Below are 21,590 nucleotides of genomic sequence, written 5' to 3'. Positions count from 1 at the left end.
GCGGTTTAGCATGGCCTTCAGCCCAGGGTGTGATCCTGGAGTCCCAGGATCGAGTCCCACATTGGGCTCCTTGCATGGAGCCTGCTTCTCCCTCTGCCCGTGTCTCTGCCTCTCTCTCTCTCATTCTCTCTCTCTCTGTGTGTCTCTCATGAATAAATAAATAAAATCTTTATAAAAAAACACAAAAATAAGCAAATCTTATGCGATGACAAGTAGGTAGCTTAGTTATCATCTTTACAAGTCAGGAACTATAGGCCCCATGATCAATCATGAATAATTTTGTCCATTACTTGACTAGTTCGATGTACGTACCAAGATTCAGATCTTCATTCAGATAATCTATGCAGTAGCATCACAACCTGTCAAAACTCAATCTCAGCCACAATCACTGGCTCCCTCTATTTGCATAGCCCTTCATTTTATAGGGATAAACCAGATGTCCCAGTCATTAATGCTTGAGCAAAAGTCACTGTAAATGCCTTTTTAAGAATTCAGACAACTGAATGAAGGGATATTTTTCAAGCCTATTTCCTCTTCAGTTACTCTGAATCATAACATGGTCAGAGCATCTCATGATGGTGTTGCTTTATTCACAACCTAAGTTTGAAGTTTTGAGCTGGCATTAACATGAATTACTTTTATAAGTTATAAGTTTTATAAGTTATGGAATTAGGAGGATAATATTATAAGCCAAGGTAACAATGGCAGAAATAGGGAGGTAAAGAAGTGTAGAGAAGAATACTGTGGAGATGGAAAACTGCTGTAAAGGAAGATTTTAAATGATCTGGTAGTTATTTCTGAAAGTTCGAATAAAGTAATAACATTATTTATAAGTAGGAGTGTGAAATAACACAATCTCTGTTAGGAAGAATTTTTGTCACCAAATGATAAATCTTATAGAAAGATATGATGTTAAAATTACAAGTTCTCTGCAAATTTTTAAAATGTATTCATTAATCAACCAATATTTATTAAGTACCTTGCATATGTTGGACACTTCATGCTTGGTGAAAAAGGTAGAAATGATTTTAGCTCTTGAAAACCTCATGGTATAGCCAGGGAAACAGAAATTAAACCAATAATGTAATTTGAGGGTTATAAAAGGAGTTCAAAACACAAGAAAAGTGATATTTTCACACTGGAAACTCATGAAACAACTTCAATATTAAATATCTTATGATTCATTGCAGTCATGCTTTTTGGAACTTCTGACAAAATCATTAGTTGTGTTTTTATTCCAAATATGAATTCACTCATTTTATCAAAATAAGTTTGCAAGAGTCAGCTACTAAATATGTAAAACCAGTGATATTTATAATGGTACCATTTATAAAACTCATGCTGAAACTCAATGTTAAAGCATTTAGAAATCTCAGATCTAAAACTATTGGGAATAGTTGAAAAAGGAGAAAGGAGAAATACTGTCTGATGGAGCAAGACAGACTTTTTGGATTAATGGAAGCAGAGACAGAAAAAACACAGAGGCTTTTGAACCTTATTCCCCTACTCAGGAGGAAACACTTTGAGGTGAGTGGGGATCATGGGACATTGTACAGAAACACATAGACAACTGATATGAATGAGTAGATGTATCATTCCTGTGTACTCCAGAAATTCCTTGTATTTTTTTCTGTATATAAAACCTAGAATGGTATCATAGATTTTATGTGTTGGTCAGTCATTGTCTAAATTGTTGGATTGTGAAGTCAAAAACCAAGTTAAACACATGTGCAGTTTTAAAAAGCCACACTCATAAAAATGCATCCTAGTTTGGGGGAGTTGGGAATAAAAAGGATTCCTTCTCAGCCTTTGTGGTTACAAGGCAAAGAGACTCTACTCCCAAAGAGAAAATTAGTTGTCCTTATGAAAAGGGCATGGGTTGTCAAATTATTTTTCCATTCCTTAAAAATCATAATAGTCATTGATAAAACATTGTGACCCAGTAATTAATCTGTATATCTGCCAGGAAAGGTCCACCATCAATTTTGAATCTAACCTATTTGGGGGGGGGGTAGCTTAAAGAATGTACCCTCAATGAATCTTTACTGATATGTTAACCAATTAATAACTGATAATGTGAACATGCTGAAAATGTTCTCAAGGGAGGTGAGAGAAGCTAATAATTCACAAAGTATTCTATAATAACTATAGTGAAATCAAGGCTGACAACTTCTATGCTGTCAGGATGGTCAGATACAGTTTATTCCCGCCCCTATTTGAGCTTTGCTTGTCCAAATGTAGCCACCATACTTAGACATGATCTGGAAACCGGGGCACGGAAAGGCATTGGATGACTGTTTAAGTGAGTAATTTGGGAATCTCCCACAACTCCAGGTGGGAAGGTTATCACAGATCTTAGAGGAGATCCTGTCGGCAGACATTTGAGATTTCTACTTGTTGTGGGCGGGGGGTGGGGGGGAGAAAGGTGTAATTGGCACAATTAAGTAAAGGAGAGAGAATGACATTCGTGAAAGCCAATCAACACTTCAGTTCTTGAAGTTTTAAAATCTAAGATTTGGACGAAGAATGGGTGAGAGAATGCATTCCATAGTTCCACAGTACATTTAGTTTTGTGCCTACATGTCTTTGTTTTAACTTTTTCCTTCTCATGTTCATCCTCCCTTCCCTCTCTGCCTTATAAAGTAACAGTCTATCTCCAAGGTGGAGTCATAATTGCCTTCAATATCATTGTGTTAGAGATCTTGGTTATCACTACTGGAGAGGTAGGTCTTACTATGCCCATTTTATAGATAAGAAATCAGCAACCCAGAGAATCTCAACAATTCACCAAAGTCAAATAGTAAGTGGCAGGACTGGGACCTTCTCAAGTGCCCCCCTCACCACACTCCTGTAAATCCTTCTCCAACCACAGGTTTTCACTTCTTCTGACAGTTATCTCATTTTTCCAATTAGTTTAAGAACTGACCTTTTGGGTTTGAATTCCTGTCACATTACTTTTAGTGCATACAATGTCCTCCTTCCGACCTCCTCTTTATCTTGTAGGCTGGATAAGTATATGCTCTCACAGGGATAGATTTTCACCCACATGGTCCCAGCTGTTTCCTTACATTATGCTGTTTTATTATAAAAATTAATCATATTTGATATTTCATGAAACATGAGATTAATTATTTATTTACTATGCTAATTTTTGAAGTGAGAAAATTTGAACATGGAATATATTTCAGTTAAGGGCTAACCTGAAACATGCAAAATGAATTTTGCTATACCTATGTGAATGTCTAAGATAAGCACGAATATGATCAACTCCATGGTTTGAATTTTGTCTTCAAATCTTTTTTAGAAAAAAAACCCTATATAGTAAAGATGATCAAGTGTCCTTCAATTAGAGAGATGGATCTTGTTGGATTTCACTGCAAGAAATTTTTTCTTGTCTATGTGACCAAAATGGTAAGAGTTGGTGTTATAAATATGAGCATATATAATTTCATCAATGCCTTTCTAGTTATGGGATTTACAGTAAACATGTGCGTATAAGTACACATCTGTGTGTGTGTGTGTGTGTGTGTGTGTGCTGCATATTCGTAATCTGGTAGCTATATAAAACAGTTCTGTAACTTACTTTTGAGAAAGTCTCTGCCCAGATGCTTCACATAGGATTCCACCCCTAATGTCAGGGTTAGGACAGGCAAGTGGGACACTCAAATCTGACCAAATGAAATAGAACATCCTCTTGCATACATTGATGGCTAAGTGATGAGTACCCAAACAAAGCCATTGAGACACAGTGTGATGCTTTCTGGGGCCAATGAAAGAGAGGCAGAGACTATTTCCCATTAGGCTTAAACCTGAAAGGCTAGGGGGCTGAGAACAAAGCCAGCATAGTATATTTAGAGCCAAGACATTTAGAGAAAATAAGCCCTGTTGACAGCATTTGAGGCTCTGGATCAAGCTGCACCTGAAAACTTACAGCTGGACATTTCAGTTACATGAGGCAATAAAATTTTTTGTGTTGTTGTTTAAGCCAGTTTGAATTGCATTTCCTGTCATCTGCAAGAAATAATATTAACCAATACAAAACAGATGACTTGGATACAATGACCTAACAGAACCCGGTTTGTATTACTAGCTTTAGAACTCAGAATTTTAAGAGAAGAAGTTCTGTTTTGCATAGAAAATGGAAAATAGTTTGAAGAAGGGGGTAGGTGGGAAGAAAAAGAGCCAAAAGAGTACTCACATCTGTACTGACCTAGACATCAATAACAATATTTATAAAGCAGTTTACTATTGAAAATGGCAAGCAAGTCAGATGTGGTCCCTGCTCTCTAGGGGCTCATTGGAGCAACTGCCAATAAGAGATTTGACAAATAAGCAAGGAGAGTTTGATGAGTTAGGTAAGCATAGTTTTGATGAGGGTTGAATTATACAATAAAAACACATGGGGAGTTTACCTGAAATAATGCATTGAGGTTTCCACCAGGGGATTTGAGTTTACTTAAGTGAACAGGGATGGGAGGGGGTCAAAAGAATTGGAACTTGATTTAATAAATATGAGGAAAACTCTATGCCAGGAAGTGAAGATCAACTTTAAAGGATATAATATCCCCATGGAGCAGCCAAAAAGAAGTGAAAGGTACTTGCAAAGGACAACTTGACCTACTGGACCAAAGAATCCATACAGGGAGGTAAGCAGAGTAAGGAAGCTGCAGGTGGATAGAGAACGAAAGGAGGGATCAAAGACTGGAAGGTCCCAATGAAGATTTGGAACAGAGAAGGCAGTAACTGTGAGGGATTCGTAAGAGTGGAAGGTGCAGAATTGTGACTCCAGTGAAGACAAGTTTGTGGAAATGGCCCTTCAGGGTATGGTAGAGAAGGTTAGTTACCAAGGTAGGATGGAAAAAAGTTTCTGACAAGCAATAAAGTTCAGAGCCCAGCAGTGTTAGGTAAGTTACCCATAATATTATTTACATCACCCAGTTTGATAGCAGGAATTGGGAGTGTAACCAAAAAATCATTTTCAAAGAATTAAGAATATTTGCATATGACAGCAGAAGGCAAATAAAATATTGAGAGCTACTTACTATTGAACACAGAAAGTATTATGCAAATGATGAGTATTTTATTTACACGTATTATTTTTACTAAGATTCACTTTATCCCTATTTAGGAGGTACTTGATTCTTTTGATTTTATAAATGAGGAATTAAACTTAGAGCAGAGTGATTAAGTAACTTGTCAATAGTCAGGATTTGAACACATATATTTTAACTCTGGAATACATATTCTTAACACATACGCTTCATGTTAAAAGTAGCTTGAGTGTCAATAGAGTGAAGGAAGTAGCAGTGGGAAAATAATGCAACTGACTCCAGTAGTTTAAGAGGTATATGAGAAAATAATCCAGGGAGAAAATAGAAGGGTATTTACCAGGCAGTATGAAGAGGCCAATAAGACGGCATCATTTGATTTCAACATTTGAGAGCAAGAAGGTTTGGAACCAATAGTCTTGGGACGGTTGTTATTTTTTTTGTTTGCGTTTTGCAGATACAAAACGCACCCTGTGGTGGACAGAGTGTAGGCTTGAGATAAGAAAAACCAATTTGAACTTCAGATTGCTTGCAAATAATTTACCTCCTCATAGCCACTACTCTTGGTAGTCTCTTCCCATACTGATTATGTTCTTGGCCATGGGACAATAATCAAGATGACTGTGACCTTATTTGGCCAATTGGGCGAAACCAACATGATTCAAAGAGAGATTTTAATAAAAGTGCTTGCTCACTGAGATTTTCACTCTGTTATGGCACTTGGGAACCTTTTATTGATCACCATGTGAAAAGTCCTGCTAGTCCATTGGATGAAGAGATGCTTGTGTCCCTTGTTTACAAATCATAATGCTTAGATTTATTAATCTTTTTTTTAATTTAAATTCAATCAGCCAATATATAGTACATCATTAGTTTCAGATGTAGTTTTCAATAATTCATCAGTTGCATATAACACCCAGTGCTAATCACATTGCGTGCCCTCCTTAATGTCCATCACCCAGTTACCCCATCTCCCACCTCCCCTTCAGCAACTCTCAATTTGTTTCCCAGTGTTAAGACTCATTAATCTTATCGTTTTCCTGAGTCTTAAATAGTTACTCCTATTACATTAAGAATAGACTGTTCTAGTTTTCCTATTTATATTTTTCTTCAATTTTTTTTTGTTATTCCTCCAATTTCAAGTTTTTGAACCTCAGTTCTCATATCTGTGGACATAATAAAATCGCATAATCACACTGTGAGGATAAAATAAATAACAAAAGGAATCGACCAGCATAGATTTTGGTATATAACTTGTGTTAAAGAAATCGTTACATACTTTATTAATGCGTCCAAAACTGTAGAGTTTTTCACCATTCTTCTACATTTCAACATTTTAGAATTAATATTCATTATAATAATTATTTTTGAAGTGTACGTCTTTTTTTCTGTAAAGTGATTTCAAAATCTTAAAGGAAGCTTCAAGGTTGATACTCTATCAGTATACTGTCAATATCCCATATTACAATTGAAGACATTAAATGATAGTTGCTAAGGTTTTTTGGATTCCATTTAGAGTATCTCAACCATTTATATTTTTCAAAATGTTATATACACTTTTATATATTAGATATTAAAGTAGTCAACTGTGTTTAAATTATTAAATACCCATCCATGCTACCAGGAAATGTAAAACATCATATAAATAACAATTTTATGGATTGCAAAAATAATTTCTAAATCACGTTAAATTTCTAGAGTTTATACAACAAATGCAACCACCTGTTTCAAAGTATTGAGATAATGAGGTTTAGCTCTTATAACTTGTGATTATTAGAGGAACTAATATAAGCCAGAAATGACTCTTAGGGCATAAGATGAACTCACAGAGGGACAGTCATTATTATTATCATCCTTATTATCCCCGCTTTATTATTTAATGGAATCATCACAGAATAATTCTGTTAGAATACTACTGAAATATAATGAATATAAAATAAATATCAAAATAAAAGTTAATATACTAATAAGTTATACTTAAATTGTCCTTATAGAACTTTTTCTCTAATTTCTTTTCATCAGTTTGACTTAGGGTTTACCTTTACCTTAAAAGTCAGTGCATATTTATATTTTCTGTACTATTTAAAATGGTGATCAGTAATATATTTTTTCTGTGCATGAAATATCATAGCAAGTCTTACTATATTGTATTTATTTATAAAATTTTAAAACTTTCATTAATTGTTATAATACCTGTCACTCTACTATTGTCAATGCTTTAACCAGGTGAACTAAATGGAATAGCTTTAAAAGTTTAGGAAACCAACAATTAACGGGTTATTTGGATAAACAAGTAAGAGGAATTTAGAATATAGTTGAATCACATAAGTTTGAAAATATACATATTTACTATTTAGCAATATGATATCCTTTTGACTTTCATGTAATAAATTACCTACATAGTTGTATTTGTATGAATGTCAGATTTAGGCAAGACAGCAGTAACTACCTGTTTTTGACTTCAGGATGGCATGCTGAATAACTTTCGTATATCTTGGGCCCAATAGGATAGAATATCTATAGTTTTATTTTGACAGTTATAGAAAATTCCATATTTGATGAAGTCTTTTTTTTTGATGAAGTCTTTTATATCATTCATTGGGCTAAGTATAAATATTTTTAATTATAAAAGCTAGACCACTTTAAATTTTGGAATATTAATCATTGAGGAAAGACATTCACTCCATCCCTTGTATTGATTTTACACCTGGCATTTATTCATATTCTTTTTATAGACTATTTCATTTCGTATTTTCAGAGGAAAACTCAAGATGAACTGTTTTCTATCTGGTTCTAGTACTGAATAGTAAGAGTCAGATGAGAGAAAGTTTCTGAAAAAAATCAGAATGAATGTTCAGTCAAATGCTTCATAAGCCACTAAAATAGTTTGATCATTTTGTACTTTTTAAAATACAGAAGTGGAAGATATATACAGACTTTCTTCCCTCTTCTATAATTTGCAGCACATTTAGACTATGGCCCTTGCTATACAATCAGAAAAAAAAAAGAACAAAGTGCTGCCAAGAAAAATAAAATGACAAACTAAGATTAATTATAGAAAAACACACATCATTATTCTAAAATTGGTCCAATTAAATAGAGAAATACGCCAATAATGAACAATAGATAATATTTCACTTTGTGTTTTTCCTTTCCTTGGCTTTCCTATTAAATGGAGAATGATGATATAAGCACGATATTCTAGTCTTAGTATGTCTTCCTTCCTCTTTTAAATAATAAAAAATACTAGCCTGAGAGGCTCAGTCAAGTAAGCGTCTCCCTTCAGCTCAGGTCATGATCTCGGGGTACTGGGAACGAACCTCGAATCTCACCTGGGGCTCCCTGTTCAAGGGGAGCCTGCCTCTCCCTCTCCCTCTGCCTGCCGCTCCCCCTTCTTGTGTTCTCTCTCTCTTTGTCAAATAAAATCTTTAAAAAGATAAAAATAAAAAAATATATATACAAACTAAAATTAACATATTATCCGCAATGCCCAGGGTTTAGCTCAGAGTAATCTTTTATTCACCTCCCAGATGTGTGAAAGTGGTCTGTCTTTTCCCCTAAAGTGAATATTTTATGGAACAGAAATCCCAGGATGTGCCCCAAGACCAAAAGGTTCAGGGTGGGGAAATGAGTCTATGGTTGAATGCTGTTCTTTTCTTGAGTAGTCATGGTTACATTAGTCCACTGAAGATACCTAGAAATCTTTTAATGTGATAAAGAAGCTGATTTAGTTTTGTTAACTAACACTTCCTCAACCTAACTTGGTTCAGGTTATTTCTCTTTATGTTCTTTTTTATACATATATCTCTTCACAGTTAGTATTAGTTGGCAGTAAAGTGGATGTGGGGTCAGAATAGCGAGGTTCAAATCCTGGCCCTGCTATATTCTCTAAGTGCCAACACAAGTTATAAAACATTGTTTTTACATAATGTTAAGAAATGTTTTAGATTTACAGAAAAATCAGATATAGAGAGTACCATTTACTCTGTACTCAGCATTCCCTGTTTTTAACATTTTATGTTATTAGTACATTTGTTATAATTAATGAACTAATATTGATATAGTACCATTAACTAAAGTCCATATTTTTTCAGATCTTTATTATTGAATTTTTTTTTCCTATTTGAGGATCCTTTTGAGATGACCACATTACATATATTCATTATGTCTCTTTAGGCTCTCCTTGACTAACGGTTTCTCAAACTTTTTTTTTTTTTTTTTAATCATCTATCTTCGTAATTGTAAGGAGTACTGGTCAGAAGTTTTTAGATCCAAATATCTCAACTGGGTTATTCTGATTTTTTTTTTTTTTTTTTTTTTTTTTTTTACAAAAAACATGATTAGAACAAAGGTATGGGTTTTTAGACGAAAGACTACAGAAAGAAAAGTCTTTTTCAGTGGAATGCCTGGGTGGCTCAGTCAGTTAAACAAGTGCCTTTGGCTCAGGTCATGATCTCAGGGTCCTAGGATCGAGTTTCGAATTGGGATCTCTGCTCAGTGGGGAGTCTGCTTCTTCCTCTCATTCTGTCTCTTTCCTCTCTCCCTATCAAATAAATAAATAAGATCTTTTAAAAATACATCTTCATCATGTCATATTAAAGGCTAGGATTAGGGTCACCTTTTTTGAAATGTCTATCCTTTAGACGAAAGCCACTATACTCAGCCCACCCTTATCAAGTGCGGAGTTATGCCTCACTACTTGAGGGCAGAAAATCTATACCTTCTTCCACATGGGAAATTTGCCTCTTCTCCTCCATTTATTAATGTATCTAATTGTATTATTCACATCACTATGGACTCGTGAATATTTATTTTATTCCTTAGTTATAATCCAATACTACTCTATTTTATTTTATTTCTCAAATTGTTCAAACTTTGGCCATTGGGGGCTTATTCAATTGGTTTTTGCATCCCTTTGATGTAACCTGTCATTGAGGGCTTTTTAAATGTCAGTATTTCCTTACATTCTGACACTACAAGGAGCTCTAGATTCATTTTAAGTATTTCTTTCCTCAGTCTTAGAATTCCAAGGAGCTCTGATGCCTTTTATTAGAAATCAAGACTTAGGTGCTAGGTGTCCTCCTTGATCCTGGGGTGTCCCTGTTTCTAGTCCCTGGCAGCTATCAGAGCACACACACACATACACGCACAGATATGCTTGTGCATTTTAAAAATCAATATTTTTATTTAGTTATAGATATCTGTATGTAGATATCTATATCTATATTAAGGTAAATGTGGATTCTAATGTCTATGGCCTCAAGCCATTACCATAAATTATCATAAATTGTTATTATTATTATAAATTATTATAAATTATTCTGGCCTCTTCTTGCTGATCTCCCACGCTAACAATGAGAAAGCTGGTTTCCTGTGACCACCATAAAAAAAATTAATTGCTCCAGTAACACCACCTGCTTGCTTACATGTTCAGTTCCAGTATATATGGATAGCAATTTCAGAATTATTAGCCTGTACTCGCATGGGAACAGATTTTATTAATTACAGTATAGTGCTTATGTGGGATTTCTTTTGCCTTTAGTCTTCTAGATACCCTTCCTTTTCATATTTACCTAGGTCAGCACCTGTTCCTCCCAAGCCCTTTAGTGTGGCTGCTGCATGTATTCATAACACAGATTGTTGTGTCATCTTCGTCATTCCATATCAGTATCCCCTGACCTCCTAAATATTTTTTTATTTGCATGCATTACATTTCACTGGTTGTGTTGCAAAGTATTTAGTTTTGTATCCACTATTACAGTAATAATTTAGAATATGTTCACTGTTCTAAAAAATCCTCCTCATTCTCTCATAGCTTTGGCCACCACTGGTGTAATTTTTTTAATTTTTTTTTTTTTTTACTGTTTCTAGAGTTTTGCCTTTTCTAGTATGTCATATAATTAGAATCAAACAATATGTAGCCTTTTAAGACTGACTTATTTCATGTAACAATATGCATTTAAAGTATATCTAAGTTTTTAAAATGGCTTGATAACATTACTTTTTTTACACTTGAAAAATATTCAAATGCATGGATGTACCAGAATTTATCATTTTATTAAATGACATCTTAATTGCTTAAATTTTTTGGTAAATATGAATAAAGTCTCTTTAAACATTGCGGGCTCTCCCCGTGCAGGATTTTGTGGACATATATTTTTCAAACCAGTTGGGGATGTAAACAGGTAAGTTATTCATGTTTAGTAACGTAAGAAAACCCCAAACTGCCTTCCAAAGTACCTATGCCATTTTCCATTCTCTTGAAGTAATTCCTATCATTCTGCATTTTAGACATCAATTGGTATTTTCAGTTTTTTGGATTTCAGCTATTCTAATAAGCGTGTAGTGGTATTTCTTTGTTTGGTTTGCAATTCCCTAATGACAAATAATGTTAAGTGCCTGTCATTATGCTTATTTGCTAAATATTTATCTTCTTCATTGTAAAGTTTGCTTAGATCTTTGATTTATTTTTTGGGGGGGTTCCTTGTTTACTTATTATTGATTTTTAAGAGTTCTATGTATGTTTTAATCAAGATCTTTATTATATATATGTTTCACAAGTGTTTTCATACAATTCTGTGGCTAACTTCCGATTCTCTTAAAAATGCCTTCCACAGAACAGATGTTTTTAATTTTAATGAGGTTCAACTTACCAATTTTTCTTTTCATGGATTGTGCTTTTGGTGTTGTATCTTAAAAATTCTCATTACAAGAAAAAAAAACTGTAAGTATGTAGGGTGACAGATGTTAACTAGACTTCATGTGGTGATCATTTTACAACATACATAAATGCCAAATTATTATGCTGTACACCTGAAACCTGAAATCAATATAATGTCATATGCCAATTATACCTCAATGAAAAAAAAAAAAGGATTAAAAACTCTTCACCAAACTCAAGGTCACCTAGATTTTCACATAAGTTTTTTTCTAGAATTATTTATAGATACTATGTTTTACATTCAGGTCTACAATTCACTTTTTTTTTAGTGTTTGTGAAAGGTATGAGATCTTGTTTAGGGTTGTGGGGTTTTTTTTAAGATTTTATTTATTTATTTATGAGGGACACACACAGAGAGAGGCAGAGACACAGGCAGAGGAAGAAGCAGGCTCCATGCAGGGAGCCCAACGTGGAACTCGATCCAGGGTCTCCAGGATCAGGCCCTGGGCTGAAGGCGGTGCTAAACTGCTGAGCCACCCGGGCTGCCCAGGTTTGGTTTTTTGAATAGGGATATCCAATTATCTCAGATCCATTTGTTGAAGAGACTATCTTTCTTCTGTTGAATTGCCTTTGCTCCTTTGTCAGGTCAGTTGACTATATTTGTTTTGTTTAGTTTTTCAAAGATCTATTTATTTGAGAAAGAGAGAAAGAGAGAGAGAGAGAGAGAGAGAGAATGCACATATAAGTGGGGTTAGGGGGAGAGGGAGAGAGAGAGAGAAAAAAAAAAATCTTTGAGAAGATTCTCTGCTGAGCACAGTGCCCAAAGCTGCCTGATTTCATGACCGTGAGATAATGACCTAACAGAAATCAAGAGTAGGACGTTTAACTGACTGAGCCACCCAGGTGCCCCGGCCAACTATGTTTGTTAAGGGATGATAAATCATAAATAAAGTAAATACAAATGTTGGATCTTTAGCCGAAGATTTTTAGATGCAAGTCCAGTCTACTTTTCCATTTTGTTCCACCAAAAGAGAATGGATTTTAGATTTGTTGTAAAACTTCTCCCACTTTATAAACAATTTTATTACCTTTACTTCTACCTCCTTCGTGTTATCTCTATTTCACTCTTTATTTAAGTGAAAGAGCCAGTCACTGACTTTTTCAGTTTATCATCATTAATCACCATATACATCAATATTATACTAATTGTGTCTTTTGCTCTACACATCAGTTTGAGAGTAATCAGTGCACCAGTTTTCTACACTATATATACTGCTTCCTCAGGTATAAAGGATAGATCTTTTTTTTTCCTCACTTGTATGCTTCACTGAAAATGAAGGCTTATGTGACACTGGAAAAAAACATAAGCTTTGAGCCAGTTTTGGGTTCCAAACAATTCAGTCAATTACTAGATTTGTCATTTTTTTTTACACTGGGATTTAATTTCCCCATCTAAATCAAAATCACAGTAGTTGTATGTGACACTCAGAATTTTTAGGAGAAATATAAGATATATATGTATATATATACATATATATATAAATGGGAGATATGGTCACTGATATGTAGTATGTATTGAAAAGAGGGCAAATGAACATTTATTAAGGGTTTATTTATTATGTGTCAGACACTTTACATGTTTTTTTAATAATGACAGCATAAAAATCCACACAGTTGCCTCAAGAATGACTGATGTATAGACCAGCAAATACAAAGAATAATACAGGTTTATGAAAGAGGTACATCATGAAGATAGCTGCATAGAATACGGCATACAACGATTTTTCACAATGATTCCCAGGAGCTATTGGAAATGCCCTTATTTGGTTGAGAGACACTTAAGCAGCTCTATTTGTCATTCTTAAGGGTGCTTTTAGTTCTAATGCTGTTTTCTATGCTCTCAAGCTTTGGCTACATGAGTGCCTACTAGTTAGGAGTAGTTGTTTTGAATTCTGTTAGCCTGAGTGACAGTTTTAAGAACTGGTGAAACAGTCTATGTTCCCTGTACTGTTACGCCTATTATAGACTCAGGCTCAGCCCTTTCCAATGTCTATTCTTACAAACTTTATAAGTTTGTGGTCTACCTATTAAGAGATGAATAAACTGAGTCATACAGGTTATGCTAGTTCCTCAATAACAGTATAATTGTATTTTAAACTTATTTCTATCTATCTGTGAAGCCTTGTGTTTTCTAACACACTCTGAAAAATATCAAGTAGTATAATAACCTCCAGTTTTCCCATTAACATGGCTGACTCATAAGAAATGTAAATTTAGGGGATGCCCAGGTGGCTCAGTGGTTGAGCGCCTGCCTTCGGCCCAGGGTGTGATCCTGGAGTCCTGGATTGAGTCCCACATTGGGCTCCCTGCATGGAGCCTGCTTCTCTCTCTGCCTGTGTCTCTGCCCCCCTCTCTCTGTGTCTCTCTCATTAATAAATAGATAGGATCTTTAAAAAAAAAAAAAAGCTGTAAATTTAGTTTCCAAGTTATCTTTCTTAAAAATTGTTTTCTATTAGTAGGCTACAAATTGAAAAACATTGGAGAATTAAATAATAAGTGTTAAGGGTTTTTTTTTTTCTTTTTTAACGTGAACAAATAACAATACTAAGGATGACTGGTTAGATTCCATTGTACCCTAGTAAGCACATTGCTACCTATCTTATTGTGTACAAAGTTCTTAGGCAATATTTCAGACTTGGTTCCTTTTCTGAAAATAAGAACACTTAGAATGATCAAATGAAGTGAGAAGATTAATTGCTTTGAACTTCACAGAGTATAATACAATCTTAGAAAGAAGAGAAATAGATTTTTTGTATGTTTAGAAAAAGGAGTGCATCTTTAAAATATAAGTTGACTGTAGAAGAAGATTGCAGTATTCTTGAATTCTAGGCTGAAAAAAGGCAGGCCACAGCCTATTTAATATAAAGATATATATTTTATAAGGATTGTAGACTCTTATCAAATATTCCTTAGCATTTCAGAGAGATTTTGAAAAATGTTGGCCTTTTGGGGCTACTAAGGGTATGGCATTTCATATTCTGCAAAGCAATATTGGCCTTAAATTGTACCATTTATTTTGTCCTTGTTAAATGTCACAGTTGCCCTTTCCCTTGAGTTATTAGTTTTATCACCTACAATTTCTTTTCAGGAAAAACTGGTGGATATCATAATGGACCAAAATAGAGAACTGATTTAGTCTGAGGACTGGACAACTAGTAATTGGAGACCAATAAAAAAACTTGGTCCCCTCAAGAGCTATTTAAATCTAGGATTCTGGAGTTGTAAGAACTGATCCTGCTGAATAAGAATATATATTGAAACATGAAAGACTTGCTTCATTACAGAGGCCAAAAGCCCACCAAAGAAATATTCTCAGGCCATGGCTGTTGAAATTTCTTCTTCCTTTAAAGTTTTATAAAACCAGATTATTCTCCATTAATAAATGACTAATTATTCCCTAAAAGCAACATATCTCCCCATAATGATGGTCATAAACTTCAACAATATAGACGGTACTTGGTGCGGTTTATAAGCCAAATCCATCCATCATGGCTTGGGACATATTACTTTTTTACATCCTTTTTCTTTTGGCCCAAGCTTTGTTTCCTTAGCATGCAAATCTGTTAAAAAAAATTTTTGTGTAAATAAATTTATTAGACCCTTTTTCAAAGTACCTTTGATAAAAGAATGGATGGAAATATCCACTCTCTAGAGAAGGAATAGGAAGGAAAGGCATAGGACTGAGCTATGGACAGCTATGGACCACAGAGAGCAAGTTAGACAATAAAATCCAATAAGCCCATACTTCATGACTGAAAAGCTAAAGGAAAAAAATAAGTATAAAGAACAAGGAAAACTCAATATAGACTGAGACAGTTTTCAATATGAAACCTAGAGCAAGTGATCAAATTGCCAGGAAATGCAGTGAGAGTTCTATATTATTTATGAAAGATAATGTGCTGGACAACATGTATTTGACTCAGAGGATACCAGAAGCAAGGTTTGACCCCGAGGGGAAGTACCAGCAGAGACCAAATGAGGAGATCAGAACTCTCAGCTGGCCATGCCAGAATGCAGAGCTCAGTGAAATCTTAGCAGGGGACTGGAAGGGGATGATATGCCAGTAATTTAGTCAACAGATTGGCTACACCCGAGGGATAGGTAGGGGAGCAGCAACCCAGGGCTCCTAAGAGCTAAGGAAAGTACATTCAACTCATCTCTCATTAAATCCCACAAGACACTCAGGAATAGAATGAGAAGTCTTGTTCCAAATCCCATCTTACACACATGGGAAAGTAACTCTTAAAGTACCATTAGGCAGTGCTCAGCATTTCGAGCACTGGCAGTGCGAGCTGATGTAAATTATGAGAGATTTTAGTACACATGCCTGGCAGATGAAGAAAGATTGAGAACATCTCTGAATCCTAATATCTTGCCTTCATTTCTGTGAAACTAGTAACTTTGTCAGGGTTTATGTAACCCTCAGTATAGTAAACATGATGCAGAGAAATGGACAGTTAAACCTGCCCGGGGAATATGTGAAAATAAATGCCTTAAATTTAAATGAAAAATAATCTAAGACTACTCATCAGATTAGTGATGGAAAACAAAATAATGACATCTGTAGAAAATAAACATATTGAATAGAAGTTTTTGAAAATATTCTATAAAAAATAATTTTATTTACTGGAGGACTCAAAACATATCTGGCTGAAAGAGCCAAAGACCACAGCCTGCATTAAGCAAACTGTAGTAGAAGATGCTAAGAGGTGAAACTCTGAGGATGTTGCAACATTCTCTTCAAAAGTAAGAGTAAGGGTGGGTCAGCACTTCTGAACTATACGGCTCCTTGTAAAATAGAGGTTGAAAAGTTAGGATTTACGTTTTCTAGATTCTTTTGTGGCTCAGTTGCAGATAAAATTTAGATCTGGCCAACCAGATTTGTGGGGAAGGGGGAGGTTGGAAGTAGGGTGGGGCTCCAAAGTCTGTTGGTTCTGAAGTTTCTATTGACAGGTGCAGTTACAGAAGCCATTGTTTTTCTGTGTTACAGCACCCATCTCTGTCAGTCACTAACTTAGGGATGCCAAGAGGGAAGGCATGGGACATCCATTTTGCCCACGTCACACATTTCTGGAACATACAGCTTCCGGAATATGATAGGCTTCTGATAATTGTGATTTTGATTGAAGTCACAACAATGCCAACACTCTCTGAATTACAGATAAGACAGTGGTGATTCAGTGTCCTGCTTCTGTCATCAATAGCTTAGGAGACAGTCCTGCAAACTACTTTAAGAGTTCACGCCTTTTTCTGCACCCTGTATCCTGTTAGAACATTTGATGCCACCAGAAGTTGTCACAGGCAACAGGCACTCAGGGACATGACACTGTGAGATTGGCTATCTTTCTGGCTCTGTTTGGAGTCGCTGACATCCTCATGAACATGAGGGAAAGGACACTGGTGTTTTAATAAGACATCAGGGCAAAGCAGTTACCTTACCTAGCCTGTGGTGCTGAAATAGAATGTCTCTTGAAGTCAAGTTTGGATAGGTTGAGGACCTGCTACAATAGACTATCCAGCAAAAATAAGAAATATAAAGGTATGACAATAACCTAACTGCTTTGAACTGCACTAGGAATTTAAACACAAAAAGAATAAACCTGGGGATGGTCAAAATAACTGAGGGTGGGTCCTGTGACTGTCTTTATTCTTAGCTCGAATCCTGCGAATGGCCAGAGTAACATGGCCATTCTCACAGTAATTCTCTGCTTGAGAATTAGGGCTTTTTAAATATTTTTTTAAATTTTTTGTTGGAGTTCAATTTGCCAACATATAGCATAACACCAAGTGCTCATCCCATCAAGTGCCCCCCTTAGTGCCCGTCACCCAGTCACCCCCACCCCCAGCCCATCTCCCTTTCTACCACTCCTTGTTCGTTTCCCAGAGTTAGGAGTCTCTCATGTTCTGTCTCCCTTTCCGATATTTCCCACTCAATTTTTCTCCTTTCCCCTTTATTCCCTTTCACTATTTTTTATATTCCCCTAATGAATGAGACCATATAATGTTTGTCCTTCTCCGATTGATTTACTTCACTCAGCATAATACCCTCCAGGTTCATCCACGTCAAAGCAAATTGTAGGTATTTGTCGTTTCTAATGGCTGAGGAATATTCCATTGTATACATAGACCACATCTTCTTTATCCATTCATCTTTCGATGGACACCGAGGATTAGGGCTTTGTTTGGCAAGGAGAGGGACACAGCATCACCTTTGTGGTATTCTTAATTGTAAGGAAGTAATACACAAACCCAAAAGGAGGAGAAGTCTATAAAATAAGAGGCCTTCCCTTGTCTAAAATGCCAAAACATGAAAGACAACGACTGATAAACTATTTCTTATTCAGGAGGCTATAGGGACATGAAAACTAAATGGCTGTGTGATCCTGATTGGACCATGGGTCAGGACAGATGATTATCTTACACAGAAAGACATTATTGGGAAATCGGCAAAGCATCTGTGGTATGTTAACCAGATAACTGTACTTGATTTTTATAAATTAATAACTATAGTAAAAAAATAACTATAGTCATATTTATTAATTATAATTACTAAATATGTTTATAGTTATTAATTGTACTTACGGTAAATTAGGTTAAATAATCTGATTTTGATACTTGTACTAGGATTGCGTGTGAAATGTTCTTGTTCTTCCAAAATGCACACTGACTATTTCGGAGTGATATGGCATGTACAGCTGCAATTTATTCTAAAATTGTACAGAAAATCATATGTAAATACATATATATACTTATATGTGTATATTCAAATTTGAATGGCAATAATATAAAAAATAAACATAGTGAGTGATTGGTATTTGCTGTCTAGAATTTCCTATTTTTATCACACATTTATGTTGTTTAAATATATAGTTATGTGATATTTTTTGTCTAAAAGTCCACAGTATAACATCTAGTGCAAATATAAATGACTGTTATGATCTTAGGGCACCTGAGTGATTCAGTCAATTGAGAGTCTGACTCTTGATTTCAACTCAGGTCATGATCTTGGGGTTGATAGATTGAGCCCCATGTCTGGCTCCCATGGAGGCTGCTTGGGATGCTCTTTCTCCCTCTCCCTCTGCCACTCCCCCAGCCCACCTCTGCCTCTCTCTCTCTCTTTCTAAACAAACAAATTGTTTAAATATTTAAAATCAAAAAATAAAAAAATTGCTGTTATTATTTTTAGTAATAAATGAATATTTAATATTTGGGGTTAACCAACATAAGTAATTATATTTTGGGCTGTATGATTTTAGTAATATTCCAAGGAATACACTAGAAATATACATACAAATATAGTCTAAAACATCCAATAATCATACTACAAATTAATGGAAGAAAATAGGGAATGTGAAGTTTAAAAATCACATGGCATTCCATTAGAAAAAAAATCTAAAAATCTTTTTTAAACTTATCTTTACTATTTTAAACATTATAATGAATTGAGGCTCCTGGATGGCTCAGTCAGTTAAGCATCTGACTCTTGATTTCAGCTCAGGTCATGTTTTCAGGGTTCTGAGATGGAGCCCTGTGTTGGGCTCCATGCTGGGTGTGGGCATGCCTGAGATTCTCTCTCTCCCTCCCCTCTGCACACCCTACTGCTGCTCACTTGTGCTCTCTCTTTTTCTAAAACACAACAAAACTAGACTGAATCACTGAAACTATTAATCAATATTTTTTTTGTAATTTCCATCCATATGTGATAGAACACTTTACATCGTGCTTACTCAATTTTTTTCTAACCACAATATTGTGTTTAGAGTATATTATCATTGAATACGTTCATTGAATAAAATACTGAATATGTAATATATAAAATATGTTGACCCTATTTTGGAAAAACAGAAAATTGAGTTCTATTAGCTTAAAATATTTTGAGTACAAGAACAGGCTATGCAAGATTCAGGGGGCAATGTTATTGAGAGAAGGCAGAAAATAATATCTTATGGAAAATCACTGTGCCTTAGAATAATTCCTTTTTGTTAAAAGTCTAAATTGACAATTCTACCAATGTAGAAACAAAAGAAAAGAGGTGTGAAGAAATCAAGATGTAAATTATGTTATACATTTGAATTCCAAGTATTATTGAAACATTTATTACAATTTGTATGTGATATTAATTTCCTGGATACTGCCATTTTATTACACATGTTGAGTATCTCTTTACAAAATGTATTCAAGCAAATATAACTCCACTACTCATCAAAGTAATTGGTTAACGAAGGAAGCTTTAATGCTTTTGACAACTTTTTTTGTGATCTTTTTCATTCCAGGGAGGCAAGATCTTAAAACTCTAACAAGAAATGTCCAATTTAAGAAAAACAGACGCAGTGTTTCATTTTCCAATACTGAATATACTTGAAACCAGATCGCTTTATTTTGCTTCTAAATGTCATTTTAAATAAAGTAACATACACGTATCTGCCTTGCCCCACCTCCCTTTTTGATTTTTATCTATAAAATGTATCACTTTTTGAAAAACATATTCTCCACAGACGGAGCTTCCTGAATGGGTCTTTCATTATTCCAAAAGGGCAAATATATTATCCGAGCTTAATAAATTATAGCTCTATTCTTCTTTGCAAAATGCCCTGAAAACAGTGACAAATATAACAATTTCCTAAGCGAAAGCGTCAAGGGAATTGCATGTTTCCTTTTACACAAATAACAGACATATGATTTCTATATGATGGAAGTTTGATGATTAAGTATGCTGGCAACAAAAAAAGTTCCTGTATCTCAGAAATAAGTTTCAGAATTAGGACTACTATATAGATTTTTATAATTAAAGTCATGCAACCTTCATTGCCCTGTTTGCTTCATTTCCCAGAGCTGTTAAGGATGCATGTGTTCATGGATGTGCATGCACGGATACCTGTAGGTGTGAGTATTTAAGGGAGTACAAGTATATATTCGAATATACAAGTACAAGCACAAGCATATGCAGATGTACCTGTGTATTTCCCCTCTGACAAGAGCAATTTTCTTTTTCCTGAGACAAAGTGGGCATTTCGTTCTTTGGTCCGTTCAGTTCATTTACTTGGAAAGCCCCTCTTGTCCATCACTCCGTGCTTGGCAACACACTGTAGCTGGGCTCCTAATCTAATAATGCCATGTGGTAGAGTGGTCTTTACCATCTTATCTTGATGCATGTTGGTTCCTTGCAGTTAAGAACTTGATTTCTTCCATCTTATTTACTTCAGTGTCTCATAATTGATAGTTGCTCAAAAACTGTTTGCCATATGGATGAGTGAGTTTTGCCCACATCATCCAAAGCACCTTATTTGCTTTATCATCTCTGCTTGAAAACAGGTTAGTAGCTTGTTTGATACAATGTTCTCACAGATGTTGTGAGGCAAGTGCTCTATAAAGCCCCCATGGAAGGAAGATTTATAACTGTTTTTCATTTCTTCTGGTGCTTTAGTGGTTTAGTTAGGGAGGCATATAATAGTGCTTGAAGCAGTGCAAGACACTAGAGCATGATAATGAAAAGTGAGCTTCATCTCAGTTTCTTTTCATGAGCTAGATAAAATAATAATATCTACCTCATAGGTTTGCTAAAAGAAAAATGAAGTGATGCATGCACTCAGTAAAGAAGCAGCACATAATAAGCAAGCAATAATGTAAGAACAATAATAAAAAACCTTGTTTTTTAATGAATACAGAAAGTTTATTCTAGGCAAAAGAACCTGAAGAATTGCTTCTCCAACATCCCTTATAGGTAGAATGACTTTATGGTTCCTTTTGTCCCTGAGTGTGTGCTTTATACCTATTGTCATTACATAGTTATTAATAGTATTCCTTGTTACTCTCAAGAAGTA

At 35.0% G+C, this 21,590-nt stretch overlaps 1 long non-coding RNA gene across 1 annotated transcript; it reads left to right on the top strand.

Annotated features, from left to right (window-relative positions):
- Window positions 1-4,139: 4,139 nt before the first annotated feature.
- On the top strand, window positions 4,140-20,605 carry LOC144281607 (uncharacterized). The gene is made up of 3 exons (XR_013350046.1): window positions 4,140-4,355; window positions 18,114-18,229; window positions 20,043-20,605. It is a non-coding gene; the product is annotated as an uncharacterized LOC144281607 (long non-coding RNA).
- Window positions 20,606-21,590: the final 985 nt, after the last annotated feature.

Source organism: Canis aureus, chromosome 13 (assembly GCF_053574225.1).
Source record: "Canis aureus isolate CA01 chromosome 13, VMU_Caureus_v.1.0, whole genome shotgun sequence".
NCBI lineage: Eukaryota > Metazoa > Chordata > Mammalia > Carnivora > Canidae > Canis > Canis aureus.
Note: the sequence above shows the minus strand (reverse complement) of the source record. Positions and strands in the feature narration are given on the sequence as shown.